General features: G+C 44.1%; 1 long non-coding RNA gene across 1 annotated transcript in view; it reads left to right on the top strand.

Moving 5' to 3' along the window:
• Positions 1-145: 145 nt before the first annotated feature.
• Positions 146-20,290, top strand: part of LOC135972518 (uncharacterized) — a 38,195-nt gene continuing 18,050 nt past the window's right edge. The window contains exon 1 of the long non-coding RNA XR_010588985.1: positions 146-256. This is a non-coding gene — a long non-coding RNA (uncharacterized LOC135972518). The remainder of the gene's footprint in view (positions 257-20,290) is intronic.

Genomic DNA, 20,290 nt, shown 5'->3' with positions numbered 1-20,290 from the left:
AAACCTGGGAGATGTGCCTGCCAGCTCTTTCCAGATAAGGTCAGGTGGAGGCTGAAATGTATTTCTGGCTGGAGTAAATTCCAGAGGTGAGGGCCCACGCTTATGCCTGGCCTCCAGTTCTCATTAGCTCTTTTCTGCTGTTCAGTTACTGAAACCGTCCCTATGGCTGTGATCTCTGAGCTTCACCTTTGGGACACCAGGTCAAGCTTTCTGGAAGAACACGTGGGGAGTCAGAGAGGGAGAAGCCATTGTTCAGGTAACTTGGAAATAGGCCTTCGGCCATGGAGGGCTGGGTAGCTAGGGCCAGGCACTTTAAATTGCACTGTGCAGAGAGCATCACACGGGCATGATCTGCTCATGCCACTCTGCCATGCTCAGTGTGACCAGCTGTATTTGGCACCAACTGGAGCTTCTGAAGGGTTTTTCCAGTTTAATCCCCGCTAGGGTGTATTGCAGAAGTCAAGCTTAAGCCCAGTGAAGGTACAGATGACTGGGTACGGTACCATAGCTGAGAGGAAGAGACAATCTCTCAGCCACAGAGAGACGTTGCTGGCAGTTGATGCCTTCTGTGGATCTATGAGCAGGGATGAGCTTAGTGATACCCCAAGATCGTGGGCAAAATCTCTCATTTGATGTTTCCGCACCACTGCCCATCCTCTCTCAGCATCACCTCCATCTTACCAGGCCTGACCCAGTCCCCACCAGCTACCGGAAGAGCCTGGCGATGGCTCCCCTTTGGCCAGGGAAGAGGGGACATAGCGATCAGCGTCAGAGCTGGTCAGAAAAGAAGGGAAACATTCTGCAAACGTTTCTGTGCACCTTGTTTTCATTTTCCAACTGGCTCTTCTCAGTGACCTCTCCAGTCTCTCCAACAGCAGTGGGACCAGAGCTGCTAGCACAAGTAGTGCCCGATATGTGTGAGGAGAGAAGGGAGGCCGAGGAATTCCACTCCTCCTAGGCCAATCCCACCCTGAGGCCAATACCAGGCCTACGCAGGGGTGACGTTTAGCACGACGGAAACTTCCACCACAGAGGCTGGCCTGTGGGCTGCGAATGGGAAAAGCTGTCTGAACTCGCTGCCACTGTGGGGAAGAGGGTTGAGCGGAACCCCCCGAAAGGGAGATTTAAACGAGGAAAATAAACACCGGGAAGCACAAATGTTTAAGATCCATTCCAAGTAACCGGGCAGCACGTCTCACACAAAGCTCCCTTTCAGCTTTAGAGCATGTGTTGTTCTAAACATCTGGGCCACAACAAGGCAGGGATCCCAGTGGGGCAGGGGGCAAAGAGAATACCCGATGGAAAAGGAGGGACAAACGAGAGGTGTAAAGACAAAGCCAGGCCCCAAAGCAGCCTTACTCGTCTTTTTCCCCACTACAAAACCTGTGTCACAGGAATGTGAAATACAGCATTATGTACTGGGAGTCAAAGACAAAACAGCTTTCATGACAGGATATTGCTTTACAAGTAAGAGATGACTCAAAAGATGACACATCCTCAGTGCCTGTTGAGGGACTCCAAGGGGAACCTGGAACTAGGAAGCTGTTAGAATATTGAAATGTACTAAGGTACATTCATCCCACAGCCTGTACACAAACATATTGCACATCACAGTGTAACCTTAGGGGGAAGCTTTGAAAATCCTGAATTAGAAATTATTATTTCAAGAAGAGAGGAACTGACGTTGAATGTTGATTCCCCACCCTGAGTAGCGTGCACTGGTAGCAAGGTATGTTATGTTGATGTTTGCTTTGCTTATCGTGGGAAAAAGACTTCAAGGATGTCCATTTATGACACGTTGCCTGCCTTTCAGAGCCGTGGCTAGAACGGTGCTGTTGAAAATTGAAACTGGAAGGTGTGACATTAAAGGGAGTCACCACTGCAGATGGTCTTTCCCAATCTGTTATCTGAATGTCAAGGCCTTCAAACTTGATCAAATGCTTATTGATAGCTGGGGTGCAGTTCTTTTTAGGTGCTGCACAGATCTCCAGTAAAGTCCATTCTTCATTAATCTTCCCCTCCGACTGATTGAGTCTCAAGTGTAGTGCAGATCCCTGCAGAGTATACCCATGCACGCATGCAAACGAACGTTTAAGTGGCGCATAGCTTGCAAGATTTGTGCAGCTCCAACTGTGACTTTTCATGCACTAGTTAGTTAAAGAGTTCAAGTGAATGAAGTCCTCTGTTTATCTACAGGGTAGCTGCAGGGCAACCTTCCCATCTACACTGCCCTGGCACCAAGGAGAGACTTTCTTCATTACAGCTAATGGGGTAGTTTGCTTGCCATGGCGCTTCCACTTTTTGGCCTCTCTGTCAACCAGGGCAAAGTGTGGTGGAGAGTTTGTGATGTGGGAACTGAACTGAGGCCTGGTCTACACTGAAAAATTAGATCGACCCAGCTACATCGCTCAGGGAGTTGAAAAACGTCCACCCCGGAGCACCACAGTTAGGTTGTCCTAAACCCCAGTCTAGACGTTGACCTCACTACCACTCTTGGAGGGGTGGATTGACCCTGCCACAGAAAACCCCTCCTGTCGCGGTAGGAAGCGTCGCGACAATGGCACAGCGGCAATCCGTAGCTGTGCCTCTCTAGCACAGACAAGCCCTGAGACCCTCCAAACTCATCTCACAGCCAGTCCACCAACATCCACTAGATGGAAACAGCTTTTACTGCCCACAGAACGATGCTGGATTCAAAGTGGTGACCTGCCAGCGTAAGGGTGTGCGTTTCATTGGCAATGCCTCATTCCCCTATAACTGCTAAACGCAAGGGGGGTTCTTATATATGTTACTTGAAGCTTATCAAAGGAGGCTCTATGCCTGGGATCATATTGACAGTCACAGTCCTGGCAGTGTTCAAACAATGGCCATCCATTTACATGACACGTCCAATTCAAAGTGCAGTGATATGGAAACACTGCAGTACCTGGCAATAGCTGAAGCAGAAACTCAGATATTAGCGACCGAAAAAGACTTCACATCAAACCAAACAATCAAATGATCAAATCTGTAGGGGGGAAAAAAAATCTCATCGTATAAAACACATGCACAAAGACAAAAGGTAACATAAGACTAAAGGCTGGTCTAATATTCACACTTCTATAGCACCTTCCATCCAAAGATCTCAAAGCCCTTGGTGAACACTAACGTGGAAGCAGGTAATAAATTATTATTAAATTATAACTGATAGGGAAATTAAGGAACAACGAGGCTGAGGCCCCAGGTCTCAGAGCAAGTGTGCTTTAACCACTAGATGATACTTGTGCTCTAACAGACGTATTGGAGCACAAGCTTTCGTGGGTGAATACCCACTTCGTCAGACGCATGTTGCTGTTTCCATTTAATCATTTCTATTTTAATGTCTGGCACGTTAAGGGGAGGGTGGGGGAAGTAACCTTTTTATTGTATTTTCGTCCAATGTCTGTAAGGAAAGCAAAGGGTCCTGCCTATGTGCAAACTTCAGGGCAATAACACGGCTGATACGGTGGAGCAGAAATCCAGGGCTAACTTTATCCCTAAGGGGTCCTGTCCCCTGGGCAGTCCCCCTGAAGCCAGTAGATTTACAAAGACTATGAGGCTAGAACTCACCCTCACCCTACTGTCAGGTGTCACACCAATTCCACAGCACGCTGTGCTATGTGAGTAAGTGTGATGCTTGTGCAATACCCACGAATCAATCACCTACACAGCGTTGCTAGACTGTGGCAGGGGATCCACAACTCGGGCATCCATTGTACATTGAAATGGTTTCCCAGGCCCTGTTCCTCCATCACAGGAGACAAGTAACTCCAAGTAAAGACAGTGGGGGTTGACCATGTCCTGCATGGGGCTTCATCTGTTAGAGAGGGGTGGGGAGGTGGGCCGGGAAGCTCTGGCTGAATGATGGATAGAAGAGATGAAGATTAGGAATAGTTCCCTTCCATCCTTCAACTACATCCCATGAGGGTCCATTGCAATGACTAGAAATCTCTCTCTTGACTAGCCACTTTACATATAAATAGCTATAAAAGTACTATTACAGAGGATTGGGCAAGGAATGACCATGCTTCTTGCCGGTACAAGAACTGTGGAGAGCTGGAGGCCACCTGCTTTGATGATGGAGATTCACCTTTGCGTATTTGAAGTGGAAGATGAAACTGCATCCTTTATAATTGAATAGAGAATGTGTCCTATATCATTTAATAGAGAATGACAAACACTTTCCATAGGGGTTTTGAACAAACCTATACATTTTTATAGCAAATAAGACTCCTGCTATCAAATTCTCTAGGATGGTTTTACAAATCTCATTCAGAAAGGGCTCCGATCCTCTATTAAATACTGCTGGTTTTCAGAGTAATTTATGTTAAATTCAATTGGTTTTATCCTTATTCAATGTTATAGGACTTTCCCATAAGTGGGTAGATCCAAACCAGAGCAGGCTTGAACACCCCTAAGTTTGAGGGTGTTCAAAATCTTGACTCAAACCATGCAGCTTGAAGTCTATTATTAGATTTCTGTTATGATTATAATGCCTCCACCCTGTATTCATTGGCAAAAACTTGGAGTTTAGGACAAACGTCTTGACATTCCTACATCAGGCTGCTATGAGGAGCTAGATTGTCTTGAGCCTGGGAGCAGGGACTCAATTTAAAAATGCTTCAGTTGAGCATTCAGTTTGATAACTAAAATGCTCCTCCCCATTTTCTTAATAGCCTCAACCTGGCCTCTGCATTTGCATGTATAGTCATTTGCACATGTCAATAACGGAACGTGCGTGTCGCGTGGGCACAGCAGATAGACATGCTCACACGGCGCCTTTGGCTTGACAAAGTCTATAGTATTTGTACAAGCAAATGAGTTTGTGTTTGGACTGACCTTGACAGGATGTCAGCAAAGCGAATGTCCACTCCCTTTATGCCCTTGGTCAGGAACACGCAAGGTGGGGATTGAAGCCAGCGCAGGGAGTCCTGGGGTTTATTTACTACAACTCAGAATACAAAGAAAGCAAGGAACCAAAATATGCAGCATTATTTTCTCAGAGTCTTGCAGAAACTCTTAATAATCGCAGAGAATTAGATCCCAACTCAAGCCAGTAAGTGAACGATCGCCATGCTCTCCGCTGGCCATTAAAGACGGCAAGCTGCTCTTTGGATGATAAATGCCTGCACTACCAACTTCTTTTTAAATGTTAGGGTGCTTTTGCTTATCCAAAGGAAGCCTGGTTACTGTCAGCCCGATTCTCCATCACTGCTGGTAGAAGCAATTACAACATCCTCAGGGGGCTGAGAATTCTCCAGAGAGGCATTAGCCTGTAGCATACGTTTGAGAACCCTGAGGGAAGATCCACAATCCCCTTGTTCATATTGGCCCCAGTCCAGCAGGGCACATAAGCACATGCTTAACTTTGGATTCCCATTGAAGTGCCTGGAGTGTGGAATTCATGCAGGCCAGAGGATTACTCGTGGTGAAAGTGAAGCACGTGCTTAAGGGCTTTCCTGGATCACAGCCATGGACTGCTGGGTGACGTCCTGCACAGTCTGAGTCCAGGGATCAGAATCTGTTCCCGAGTAAGAGTTATAAATCTTGTACGTCTGGGCTGGTAGTGGTAAATACATTAGCAGCCCTATTTTATGTGTTCATCATAGAGGTTGCTTGTCCTGCAAGAACTAAAGATAGCCTGCTATTGTCAACAGAAAATGCATTTCATTTACTCAAAACTATCAGGAGCTTGGATAACAAAAAGCTTGTTTTCCCCAGTAATATGCTCTTTTATTATTACACTGGATTAAAATTAAATTGCCAACACAAGGACAAGCGGATGAACCAGTAGCTATGATAGCATACAAGAACGCCAGTACAATGTTTGTAGGCTGTATGTCGCTTGGTATTTAAAGATTCTTATCTCCAGAATAATATAAGCTGAAATACAATGTGAGGACCCCAGGCCATTAAGTGTAGCCATGCTGTTTGCATTGCTTTATTTTTGTGTGCTGTCTTTAAACAGACGGTAAACACTATTTTGAAGTGAAAGTTGCAAGAGCACTTTCTATTTTTCAGTGCACAGGGACTCAATTTATTCATTGTTCAAAAAGAGAACAGCATTGTATTTTTTTCTCTCAAGAACCCAGAGGAAACATTGGCAAAACGCTTTCATAAAGATGATCAAATTGTTTACCAGCACTGATAAAATGATTCCATTCCACAACCTGTCTCACAAATATATTTTTGTAGCAGGGAAAATATGTTTTTGTTAGCAAAATAGATGAAGATACCTTTAGAAATATTCACCAAGTTAACAATTAGACTGGAGATCAGAGGAATGATTTACCGTTCCTTTCCAAAGGAGAATGAAACTAGAATTGTGTTTATGGAACACATTTCTATTCTGCAGGAGAAAGTTCTCACATACGACCCCAGATTCCTCCTATAGTTTTTAATACAGTCACTTTTAGTTTTAAAATCTCCTCCTCCTCTTCTTTCTATGGCAGCAGGATGCTGAGGTGGAGTTTACAGGGTCCGCTCCAGTGAAAGTCACTGAACTCCATTTTCCCTTTTGGTTTTGGTCAGTGCCCGGGAGCTGAGTATTCTGACTCTGTTCTGGAAAATGTGTGTCCCCAAAAGGTCCCATGTCAATTTCAGTCTCACCTCTTGTTTTTTGTTTGTTTGTTTTGACTGGTGAATAAAAATGTCAATTTTTTATTTGGTTTCAAAACTCTGCACCAATCCCTACAAGCTCACGATGACAAAAGCCGTTGGCAAAATAATGTCATGAATGTCACCCATTCTGGACAGACAAATGAAATAAACTCCAGTTGTTTCATTTGTCAGACGAAATGCTAATGGGATGCTTTATACCTAAGTAGTCTGTACAACATTGTTGCCTAATAGCGGGAGGCCTGGGATGCTGGAGATGGAATTGGCATGAGAGCAGGGCCTAAACTGTGGAACTCACTACCGCAAAAAATAAACCCCACCAACTAAATGCAAAACACAGCTCTGCTGTCCCCTTGCCCACACATTTCTGCTATGCTTCAAGTTCCCCTGACAGGGCCAGAAGGGAAAGAATTTGTTCTTTTTCACAGGGAGGTCCTTGAATACAATGGTGATAAGGGCCTTACAAGTGGAGCTGTGTGGAATGCTTTGGTGAATTGTATATCCACGAAAACTGCTTTTTTCAGGGCACTGAAACTATTCACAAATTCAAAAAATAACTTTGGCCTGCAAAAAAAAAATACATTTTTTTAAAAGGTGAAAACGTTTAATTTAAACCATTTCACAACATTTTGACTTTTCGTTTTGTTTAAAAATATAGCTTTTTTTAAAAAAGATGAAAAATACCCCAAATGCCCCAAAAACAAAACAAAAACATTCATTTGGGTCAAACCAACCTAAAAAACAATAATCAATTATTCGCTCAGCTGTACTTACAACTATGTAGGTAGACTCAGGCATTTTTTGCCACCGTACTATGAAACCCAGTTCTGATGTTGCTGGCAAAGGGACATAACATTTTCTAGTGTAGTCTCAGTCAGTTGAAGTTTTGTTGCTAACTTCTGAAGAAGTGGGATCGGCCCCTTGACAGCAAAGTTATTGTTTTATTGTGTAATCAGCTTTTTATTTTTCCCACACACTCCTTAGACTCGGTGCCTCTGTACATTCCTCCTTGAAAAAATATTAAACTAGAATAATAAAAAAAGAAACTATCACTGGTTGTTGCCTGCATCCCTAGGGAAAGTCCGATGAAAAATAATGCAGGACAATATGTGCTCTCACTGTAATGAAAAAGTAAATGGGAATCTCAAAGTGACAGCTCCAACCATTTAGAATTAGGCAGCTGACTTTTACTGTCTAACCCAGGATACCAAAGAAAAATTCTGAGAAACCCAGTTGAGGAAACTGCCATTGAAAAAGAAGCTTTCACGTGTTAATTCATACTCCAATACAGCCTCTTGTGCATTCACATAGGAGAAGCAGTATATTACACAAAAGTAATATACCTACCATATTCTACTGCACTTTGCATCATGCACGTCTTGCTTACTTTGCATTTCTGTGATTTCATTAATTGCACTTATATCCTTCTTGATCTTTACTATGATATGCCAAGGGATCCCTTGCTCTCTTTATGAAAAAATAACTTACATGTGCCCATTAAATAACTATACCATATTATCAATAGGTGCAATAGACTCTTGCTCATGTGGTCATATGCCTTAACTACGCAGTTAGATCATTTAACGACACTGTAGAAGACCTGCAGAAGACACATAAAGCTAATGGAATGTTTACATGTACTTCCAGTAGATATTGCTTGCAGCGTATTGTGCCAGATCCCGAGAAGTGCTAACAGCAACATGAGCACCACGGAGAGCTGCCGGTGCTCAGTATGTCTCTAGGTTTAGCCCATAATCAATACACCATATGGCAAAACAGGCATTTGCCGCTTATCATACAGTGTCCTAGAACCATAAGATGATCTTCTTTCTTACAGGATCTTGATGTTACGGCATGAATTCAGGGCAGGCTATTTCCTGCAAGACAGCTGGAATGGTAATCCTCCACAACCACGTTTATAAACCTTCCCATATGCTGCCATGTAAAACGTATATAGCTTAACTACTAAGGCGCCAATCCTGCCTGCATTATGAACACGCTTAACTTTGCTCATGGGAGTCATGCCTGCCTTACGGTGACAGACCTGAGGAGCTCAATCTATTTATCTTAAAAGCGAAGATTAAAGGGGTGATTGTTCACAGTCAATAAGTACCTACATGGGGAATAAATATTTGATAACGGGCTTTACAGTCGAGCAGAGAAAGGTCTAACACAATCTAACAGCTGGAAGTGGAAGCTAGACAAATTCAGACTGAAAACAAGGCACATTTTTAACAGTGAAGGTAATTAATCATTAGAACAATTGACCACAGGGTGTAATGGAGTCTCCATCACTGACAATTTTGAACTCAAGATTGGATGCTCTAGGAATTATTTTGGGGCAGGTCTCTGGCCTGTGTTATACAGAAGGTCAGACTGGATGGCCCCATGATCCCTTCTGGCCTTGGAATCTCGATGGAATAGCTGTTGCCAACTTGCTCTTACAACAGAAAGAAAGCGGCAGGAGACTTTTTAACAGTAACCACTTGTTACTGAGAACCATACAGATAGGCGGTGCTGGCTTGCCTGCCTGGCTCCAAGTGCCATAGTAATGTGTGTCCGTTGATAAGGTCCACTACATCATAATTCCTCCCATCCAACACTGAGTAACTTTGGCTCCTACTCCGAAGTTATTGCTATCATTACATCGCCTCTTATTTTTTAACGACATACAGATCGTTTAACTACCTTTCAACTTTATTTAACGTTATCAACTTAATTTAGCATCCATAACTCTAATCTGAATGCTTGAAGAGTCTAGCATCTAGCAGCTTTTCTTAGCTCTCTGCCTTTAGCAGTAGTAACAGCAGCATCAATGTCCCTTTCCCCCCGGTATTTGAATTGACCCCTGAAGACTGAGTAGAATCAACAGACTGGTCTGGCATTGCTTGCATTTCTGAGCTGGATGTTGACACAGTGTCTGTTTTTCTATATTTTCATTCCCCTCCCCCAGTCTTTTAGTGCTCTAAAATTTTTTCTGTTTCTTCTATACACATCTCCTTCCTCTATCTCAACAAGGTAAGATCTTGGAGCAGCACATTGGTCAGTCTCCTTTGCAGGTTTTCATACTTCCTTTTGACAAATACAAATAGTCCCTCCATTTTCCAGTGGTGATAAAGGCTTTGCACTTTTGTCAAAGAAAAAAGTTTTACTTTCCTTGTCTCAACTTTAGGTTAGTTTGTAAGTCTCCTTGAATCAGCTTGGGTTTCAATATTTGTGATGAAGTCAGCAATCTGGTCCTTAGTTAAGCAGGAGATCCGAATTCTCCCATAGGTGTATTCTGATAGCCTGCGGCACTAAGACCGGGATCTGTGTTATCCAAGCTAGAGTTTTTAGAATCCTTTTTACAGTTTGAACTGCTCTCTCGTCCATGCCTGTTGGTTCTGCAAATAATGGACCTGTTGGTTGGTGAATAAAGCCCCATTGCATTGCAAATGTTTTAAAGTCTCTGGAGCAAAATTGTTGTCCATTGTCACTAATGAATTCATCAGGTATGCCATACCTTGCAAATGCATTATTATTTATTTCAAATAATCATCCAGGCGAACTTGACAGTTATGACTGTTGACATGTGTGGGATAAGTTTCCCAGGGTGCGAATCAGCCTGGCAGATCTGCAAAGCCCTTTCAGTTTTTGTAGCAATTTTTGAGTTGTCAGGTATTAGAGCTTTTTTTTTTTCTGTCTAGAGTGCTCCCAAATATTTTATCTCTGTCAGACCCAATTTGCGTTCCTCTTGTTCTGTCGCAGCTTCCTTTCACAACACCTGTCTAGAACTCCCTGGAGCTTTTTCATCATGTTCTTGTCTGGGAGCTCCCCACACCAGTATGTCATCTATATAACATTCAGCACCTTCCAGATCTTCAAGAGTCGGTTGGATCACTCTTTGGTACTCTTCAAGAGCTGAACAGATGCCAAAAGGACGCCTCTACCTGCTAAATGCAGAGTCAAGGACTTTTGTCATCCAGCTGTATTTGCCAAAATCCATCTAAGACAGTGAAAACTACATCTTTTTGCTAAGCTGCTTGTGATTTCTTCTACTGTAGATAACCGAGAATGTTCCCTTCACTTTATTCATATCTCTTGGATCCAGGCATATTCTTATTTCATCTTGACCTGGTTTGTCTACATTACTATAGAACTGAACAATTTTTGGAGGTTCTTGCCTTATTGTTATTACTTGCGACTGTTCCACACGGTGCAATTCTTTTTCTGCTTTGCCCCTTAATGCCACTTGGACCTTTACGAGGTGCATGAATTACAGGTGAGTTCATCTTTATGGTGTGCTTACCTGGCAAGCACCTAAACCTTCAAATATATCCTTGTATTCTTTAAATCTGTCCCAGTCATCTGCTGGTTCTTCCTTTACCATACTGACTCTTTGCTCTACGTGTAAACTTTCCACCACCTGAAATCCCAGCAAGTCTTTCTTGCCCCGACACTCACAGACCAAGTTCCATTTACCACACGTGCAGTTTTTCCCAAAGAGGCTGTCAGCCAGAAATCCAAGCTGTGAATTCATTTGGCCCTTCAAGTGCTGTATAATGTTACAGACATCACATGGGCTTGTGCCCCAGCATCTGTTTCAAACTCGAGGTTTTGTGATCATTGCCGAGCAAATCCAGTACTCGGCATACTGAGGAACAGATCTTGCAATGGCGCATCTGTTTGTCCTGGGACTTTTCCTTTCCAGATTTGCACCTTTGGCCAAATGATTCCGTTTGCCAGATCTTCAGCATGATCCCCCTTACGTCAGACAGCTCCTTATAGCACAGCCCTGGCCCTTAGTTGTGTCTGACTGCTCTGTTGTCATCTCTCTGGATCACCGGCTTTTATTAGCATGTCTGGGTGCTAACTAAAGGTGGACTTATGCTGCAGGGTATGCACGTGTTTCCAGTTCACCCAGTCCTTTCAATTGTTTTGTAGCCATTTCATCTGCATGATATATGTCCACAGCACATTCAAGGGTTAAATTAATCTCCCCCAACAGCCTGACTTGCACTGAGTCAGATGTAATGCCACACACGATTGGGGTCTTTAAGAAGCAATTCAAACAGGTCTCCACATTTGCAGGATTGTCCTGCCAGTTTTAAATCAGTCACATGTTGCTTTATACTTTCCCCATCTCTTTGACTTCTGCCGAAAACTTTTTGCCTCTCACACATGAGATTTCTTTGTGATGCATAGTATGCCTCAAACTTATTCTTTAAGCCCTGTATTTTTTCTTTATCTTCTGCACCATCCTATTGAAAAGTATTCAGTTCCTCTCTTGCTTCTTCACCTGTCACATGATGAAATAACGCTGCTTGCAGCCATTCATCTTTTTCGCCTGAACCACTCGTGATGCTGTACAACTCACAACCCTGCTTCCAGGCTCTCCAGTTTCCCACTGCATTTCCTTCAGTCACTAACTTTCCTGGAGCCTGTAGTTGGTCCATTTCTGTTTGTGTTTTTCCTGGCTTGTTCTGCTCTTTTCTTACTTGTAGTTTGTTCTGACGCCATCTAATAGCTGGTTGCCACCTTGCTGTTATAACATCAGAAAAGATACTGGAGACTTTTAAATTAACAGTAAACACTTTACTTAACTTCTTAACTGAGAACCATATATACAGGTGGTGCTGGCTTGCCTGCCCAGCTCCCCGTGCTGAAGCAATGTGCCTGTGCTGATAAGGCTCACTACATAATAATTCCCCGCCCCACACACACACACACACTGTCGGTAACTTTGGTTCCCACTCCAAAGTTCCTATTACCTTTACACTATGAATCTATGTATCCCACTAAGTCAAGGAGGCTATGCTTTGTATTGAAGTTACGGTATTGGAGGCTTCAGAGCGGAGGATCCTAAAGTCTCCCGTGTGCGTTGCCATGGGAACAGAGATTCAGATTCAGCCCTAGGGTTCTGCTTCTCATGCCTTTAGCAGGGACAAACCCCCAACCTCTTAGGAGGTAAGTACGAGCCTCTCCTTTCTCAGCTACAAGGCCCAGGGCCAAAGCGTAAAGCCAGTCGCAGACTCAAACCTCTATGAGAGAGCTACATGATGGCTGCATAGGTTACACACCCATGGCAGAGTATGTTTGGATCAACCAAGAATTTACTCATTTCTGGGACCAAGCCACCCTGCTTCTGCACTGGAAATCCCTGCGGCCAAGACTGAAGCCCTGGGGAAAGCAGCCATGACCAGAATTCAAATCGTGGGTGGAATTCATGCTTGGCGCTGGCCCGCCATGCCTGGGTGAATCTCACCCTGCTGTGACATCCCACCTGGAAATTAAGGCAGACAGATTGCACCACAGCCAAGAATGACAGGATTTTATTGCAGAGGGCCGCCTGGTGTGTATAGCTGTTACTTCTGTATTATATGTTAATAAACAGCCGTGGAATCTCCCGATGCAAATAGGTAAATGGACATCTTTATGGTAATTCATTGCAACCTCCTTGGCAGATTTGCAATGAACCCTTCAAAACTCTCCTTTTCCGTAAGACCTACAAAAATAGTGACCACCGCTAGGCTGCTGGTATGCAGAGACCACTGCCCGTCGTGCTGCCCAACACCGTCTCACTGTTTCTTTGTACTCCCCCATCTGTCTGGCTCTATCCACCGGTTATCTCTTGTCTCAGACGTAGTCTAAAAGCTAAGGAGGGATCGTCATTTTGTTTTGTGTTGGTTAAGCCGCTGGCACAAAGGGGTCCTGACCCATAGTTAGGTCTCCGAGTTGCTGTGGCCAGACAAAGAGTAAATAATAATCATTACTAGTGGTTTTCTATTAGAATGCGGCAAACGGCTCAGACTGATGAGTATGGATTGCAGAGACGTGCCTGATGCCATTTCAAAATTGATGACTGCCTTGCAACCACACATGCAGTATCTGACCCTCTTTTCCATGGTGCACAAATAGAGCGTTCACTTGGTTACATTCCTCTTAGTATTCATTGCCAATAAATGTTTGGTTTCACAGCTCAGTCCCTACCAACTTTTATGACCCTGGACTCTAGCTGGAGCATTCAGTGAATGATGTATTACACTCTGTATTAGTACAGTTCCAGAAGTTATGAAGAACGTATATGCAATTTATCGGTTTCTAAAGTCTGGCAGAGCCCAACTGTACAAGAAGTGAGGCTGCTACAGACAGGTTTAAGTTACTGTGCATCATTTCACACCTTCATTACAATCTCCACCATGAAAATGGATTACTTCTGGGCCTCTCGCTGTTCTCATTAAACTTTCATTCTTGCAAGGTGTCAGAATGGGAAAATGCCTAATATATTCAGTTAATTATAACACTGCTCACTGCTTTAACCTATTCAATTACCTGTATTTTCATTGGCTGATCTGGTGAGCTGCTTCCACCAGGTTACTAATGCTAAAAATAACAGGGAGTGGGACATCCAGCAAACAGAGGTATGCAATACCAAAAAGGACAAAAGCATGCAGCACCCTCCAGTGTCCCACAGAAGATAGTTGGGAGAAAATTGGCAGGAACTCCAACCATTTGTACCACCAGTATATGAGATTTCACAGAACATCTGACTCCATTTTATAATGAAGTGCTATGCTAATTCAGGACTCCAAGAAAGGACAGTAGATACCAGCATGGCTTTCCATCTCCTTTGCTAATGTAGGCTAGTGGTAACCAGCAGCCAGGTGCTACAAACTTATTATGGGAGTAGTCCTTGGGGCTGCTTGGGTAATAGCACTACTTGTCTGAGCAAGAGTTGGCGGGAGTTAGCCGTCGTTATGACTTCAGGCTATCATTCATGCTTCAGGGGATCAATTGATTACCTGCTAGGGTCAGAAATATTGTTTCCTTTAGCATAATGTTGTGCTGTTACATGCATATGGAAGCCCCCAGAAGCATCTGGCATGGGCAACGGTCACAGATTAGACACTGGATGACATGCAGGGCCGGATTAATATTTTGTGGGCCCCAGCGCCTGGAACTGTCGCCTCCCCACCCCTGCTCGCTCCCAAGGCCCTGCCGCCACTCAGCCTCTTTCCCCCCCCCCCCCCCCAGGACCCACCCACTGCTCACACAGTGGGAGGGGAAGAGAGGAGCGAGCAGAGGGCGGAGAGGAGCGAGTGGCAGGTGGAGCCTTGAGGCATTGCATAGGTGGAGCAGAGTCCAGGGGCCGGGGCCCCCTCTGAAGGTGGGCCCAGCACCGTGACACCATTGTAAACCCGGCACTGATGGCATGGACCATTGGTCTCTTGCAATGTGGCAACTTTTAAAAATACGTCTCATAGGAACGAGCATGGAGTTACATCATATCTTTAAACTTTAAAACAAAAAAGGAAGAGGGGTAAAAAAAGAGAAAGTGACCAATATTTCTGGCATATTTGCCACATAGCAGAATGAGCTGCTCACACCTACCTCAAGGATTTGCTGATTTGGTATTTTGGAGGAGTATTTGCAATGGAGCTGACATGCAACGTCCTTTTGCAGCTACACTCTGGAGTTAACAGAACAAATATGCAGGTTAACAAGCTCCTGTTTCATAAATGGATAGATTAAGGCCAGAAGAGAGGATTATGCTCATCTGGTCTGACCAGACAGGTCAGAGACAGGTCAAAGAACCTCACCCAGTAACTCCTTCATCCAGCCCAAAACTTCTGTTTGAGCTAAAGCAGATCTTTTAGAAAGATATTCAATCCTGATTTGAAAACTTCAAACGATGAGAATCCAGCACACCTCTAGGTAAATTGTTCCAGTGGTTAATTACCTGCCCTGTTTGCAGGGGATAACCTGCCCACAAAGAGGAGATTACATTTTTACATTAGATTTTTCTCTATAATAAAAACAAAACAACTTTACAAGCCTAAGGATTGTCCAAATACCCCCAAATGTGCATTTTATTTTTCAACACACCATGATTTTTAAAAATGTATTTATGAAGAAAGCGTCTGTGCAATAAAAGAACAGTGCATTCTGCCAGAGACATACTAAACACAACTAAAAAAAGGCATCTCCCTGATGGATAAATCAGAAGATCAAAGTTGTGTTTTATTAGTTGTCTAAAAAGTGTCTTTAGCTCTGAGTTGCAAGGGAAAATTTGCATTTAAATAGAAAGATTAATAACTGTAATACACATAGCCCATACTGAATAGTTTTGTAACAGAAAATAATTCATATTGTTTCATATAAATTGTGCACCTTAAGTCAAGCTCCCCAAAAGTAATAATTCTAATATTTTATGGAACAATTTTAATACCATACAGCTTTGTTACATTATTAGTCAGGGTTGTAAATAATGCATGTCTGGAGCTTTGGGGAAATCTGGATTTGAAACACTTACCTATGAAAATTCAATAGGGCATGTGCTTTCTGCTCTAAGTGTTTACAGTATGCATGAGTTCCACTTAAAGGGGAAAAAAATCGATTGAGACTTACAGAACAAACCTTCCCTTCCCGCGCCCAGCCCAAGTAGAAAGCTGTGCGCTGCCTTTCCCCAGGTGCCACAGCAGCCTGGGAGAATGTGACGCAGTTGACACTGTATCCTTGAAGCTTCAGTAGCCCCTAGCCCTTCTGAAGGGAAGGAGGCCAGGAAGATTAGCAGATTCTCGAGCCCTGCCCCGTCCCTTGCCTGACCAGCTCCATTCCCTGTGTGCTGTCTTTCCCTTAAGGCCCTGTTTGGGTCTGATGGAGGAGCTCTGTGGGTGAAGGAGTTGTGATGCAAGGCCTGCAGATCTGTGACTACGCAGAGGTGCTAACTAGCCTACCCTGGGGCACAAAAGCCAAGGCAGCCTGTGGGATGCAGTAACTGCCTTAAGTGGCTCTCCTGCTGCTCATTGGACTGCAGGGGATGGGGATTCCTTCCCCTTCCCTCTGACACCAGCAGAGACCTACCTTGTCCTTGCCCTCGTCCAACAATCCATCTGGTTAACATCTGGACACAGAGCAGTACTGCATGCAGCATTCTGAACCAGCGGCTTTACCCTCCTGTGCCCCTCAGGCGCTTAGGGTGGCCACCAGTTTCCACCATGTATTTCGGTCCTGTGCTGGTCTGTTCAAGCTTCTGAGAGCTATGTTGACAGATTTAGCTTGTTTTCTCTGCTGTTCTGCGTAATGTTTCTCTAGGTCGCCCTCTTTTTCTCTGTCCAGATGGAGTCCATTCTCACTTGATGTGTAAGTCCTGTTGGTGAACATAAGCACATGGTGGCATCCTTCAAGGGTATCCTTGCCGTGTTCGATACTTTTAGGCTGGTTTGAGCTCTTTAGAATTTCGGATACTGTAAAAGATTCTTTCCAGGAGAATCTGAAAAGCTTCTGCGGGCATTTACTTGGGAATGAGTCGATCGTCTCAATTTCCATGACTGCTTCATGAAGGATGACAGACATGATGCTTGTGGAAGTTGCTAGCTTCTTTTGATAGTTGCTGCTCGACATCTAGAACGGTATCACCCTCACGGTATGTCTCACTCCCTAGAGCGGTAAAACGAATGACTTCTTCTGGCGTTTCTCCACCTGCACTGATGGTAACTTTGGAGACATTGACAACCCTAGATTTTGCCTTCCCCAGGCTGATAAACAAACCAGCTTATTGTGCTGTGTCCGCCCAAAGCTGGGTCCATTCAGCCAGGTGTTGAATTAAGCAGGTCAATATCCTCAGCGAAGATGAGGTCATCCAACCGTGCTTTCGCATTTTCCATAACATCAACTGATTTAAAGGTGCAAACACCGTTGCACTCAGCTTCCCCCTCTGGTGAAAGAAAGTGGCTGTTGCAAGCCCCTAAAAATTGGCATTTATAATAGAAAAAGCAACAGTTTCTTCACTGTGGCAGCAGCAGCAGGTGCTTAAAGGTTTTCAATTTCTGCAAGAGAGAGAGAGACTTATTTACCGTTACACCTGGAGCTCAGTGCAGAGAACGCACACCGGTTAATTTATTGCTCCTTCATAACATTCCAACCCTTACCCAGAGAGACCTTTTAATTAGAGCAGGAGCAGGAGAGAATTGCCCAGCCTTCCCCCAGTAACGCACAGATAATAGAAGAAAGTAAAATACAATACTCTCCTTAGGAGTACCAGTCTCACTAATTATCCTCCAAAAATTCAGCTCAGGTTTCGCCCTCTGCTCGTTTAATCTTCATCAGTATCACCGCTTTCCAGTTCATCTCGCAGGCACCGAGTTGCAGGCACAGATGTAATCAAGAAAGTTTGAGATAGCCATTTTTAGTCTAGCAAAGGATGTGATGCGTCTCTGGATCACACAAATCCCCGTTGATGGGCAAGTCACTCTGGTAGCAGCAAAGGGATGTGTAGAAGCTAGAAACCCCAAGTGTACCATGCATTATGTGCAACCCACATGTTCTCTGGTGGGGCGGTGAGGGTTCAAGTAAGGCAACCTGGGGCTCTCAGCATACCACAGCACAGAGCTTCTGCCCCAATACTTGGAATGCCACGCACCTCCTTGTCTTCCAGCGAGGTGGGCTATGGCATGGGCCCCCACTCTGCTCCTTAGGAGTGAAAGGAGTCCCTTTGTCCCTGGGGCAGGAGTGGCACCAGCAGCCCCTTTTCCCCCTGCCCAAATTCTTACCACAGCAACTGAGGTGCATCAGGTTGAATGGCTGAGCTGGGCCTGCTGGACTCTTCTACAGTCATGCACTGAGCCCCTGCAGGGGATGGTGAGGCCACCTCAGAGTGTTAGGTCTTGTAATTAATGCTCCAGTGAGATGACTAGACCAGTTCACACCTCTCAGAGCTATTTTTTCAGGCTCTTTTCAAACTCAGGCAGACACCCCTGCATTGGATACACCTGGATCCGATTTTTCAGCTTTTCTCCTCAACCAGGAGACCTAGAATCCACTCATTTTTTAAAATGAAAGCTGAGATTCTGGTGGAGTGACGTGACTCCAGGAGCTGGGGCCCAAGGCACAATGCCTTAATCTGACCTAGAGGATAGGACATGACTGAACTGATTGGGATAGACAAGCTATGCATCTGGGGAGACTGGGATACCTCCTTGATCATTTCATTCCTTTCAATGTCCCCACCACTTCTGGCGATAAGTGTGGATTATTTTGTCTTTCATCTGGCCCTCATTACAAGAGCATCTCTCCTCTTAGGCTCAAATTCACCAAGTGCAGACCTGGTGGTAGCTCATTGACAATGACTGTAAATTATAGATACGAGAAATAATTATGAAGCACACCAACGAAAGCCTAAGATGCTCAGGGAGCTATGTAACCCAATAAATACTGTAGAGATTCAATAAAAACAGAATTAAAACCTCCCTTTAAAATGTAAATCAAGGACACCAAGGAGGGGAGAATACGATCAAGAAAGGAGAAAAATAATGAAAAGAAAGGGAGGAAGCGCATTACTGGCATTACAAACAGCACATCTGCAAAACAAACAAGATCTGGGCTACTCAGAATCTGATCTGTAAATATTTGTTAGGAGTGCATGTCCCTTTCTGGCCTGCCAAGGTTTAGTTAACACTACTAGATTCATGAGAAAGGCGCTTTGCCATACAGCTGGAATGACTTTTCAGGCTGGTGGTACTGGAATTAAAATGCTAAGCGTTTAGTGAGAAGGGTCCGGGTGGACCAGACAGCAAGGGGAATTACAATTCTGAAGGCCAGCTTTACAAAAAGGGTGTGTCGTCACAAGGGACAAGGATTCTTACCACATGTTAGTTAACCCAAGGTAAGATCCTAGGAAAGACAAAGCACTGTGTAGTTTTAACATGAGTTAACAGGTCTAATTGAAAGATCAGATAACGGGTTTTTCACTTTTCTGGCAATTAAAAAAACTTGTTTCAAGTCAAATGCAATGTTTTGTTTGGAATGAACATTTTTTGAGGTTTTTAAGTTTCAAAAATAAAATGGAAGGAAATCTGGAAATGAAATGTTATTTCAAATCAGAAAATTGAAATCTTTCATTTCAACAGTGTCAAAAAGAAAGATTTTTTTATTTTGGAGGAGAAGAGGGAGGTTCCCCCACATCAACTGCAATAATTCTGTGAAATCAACATGAATTTGCAAAGCATTTCAGTGTCACTAAGTCTGTATTTTATGTTGAAAAATCTTTCAGTACAACAATATTACCCAGTTCTACTAAAGACGAGGGAGAAGCTTAGGGTTAATGATGACTTTCTAACTCCTGTTAAAACTACAAACCGCCATTTCTTCCCTCTGATTTTACATCAGCTCACGCCAGTTAAGATGACACCTTTTTTCCTAATGAAGACAAGGCCAGATAGGAATTATTTTTCCAGCCAAAGTGGATGTTAACACCAATGGGTCCCAAAGCTTCTCCACTCTGCTTCCAAAACCAGCCACAGTTCCTGATCCAAAGTTTCACAGTCTTACGGATTAGTGGGAGAGCGTTTGATCAGGAACATGGAGCTGAGTGGAGGTGCTGGGTAGGAGACCTCGGCAAGGGGATATGCTGGGTGCATAGGTGCTGGGAGTAATGGGTGGTGGTTGGTATGGTTGCTAGATAACTGATGTAGACCCCAGACTTACAGCAAAATCCATGCTCTTTGCCTTTCCCACCTGCAGAGCCCGCTGCAGGATTGAGCTTTGAAGGGTCAGAAGGAGTGATGATGCTAAAAGCTTTTTGCCTTCCATCCTGCAATGGGCTCCTTCTGTTCCTCAAAGTCACTGAGGCTCCCCACACACCCAGGGGTCTACTACACAGCGCCAGTTGCAAGCT

The sequence above is a fragment of the Chrysemys picta genome, chromosome 7, assembly GCF_011386835.1.
Source record: "Chrysemys picta bellii isolate R12L10 chromosome 7, ASM1138683v2, whole genome shotgun sequence".
Lineage (NCBI taxonomy): Eukaryota > Metazoa > Chordata > Testudines > Emydidae > Chrysemys > Chrysemys picta.
Note: the sequence above shows the minus strand (reverse complement) of the source record. Positions and strands in the feature narration are given on the sequence as shown.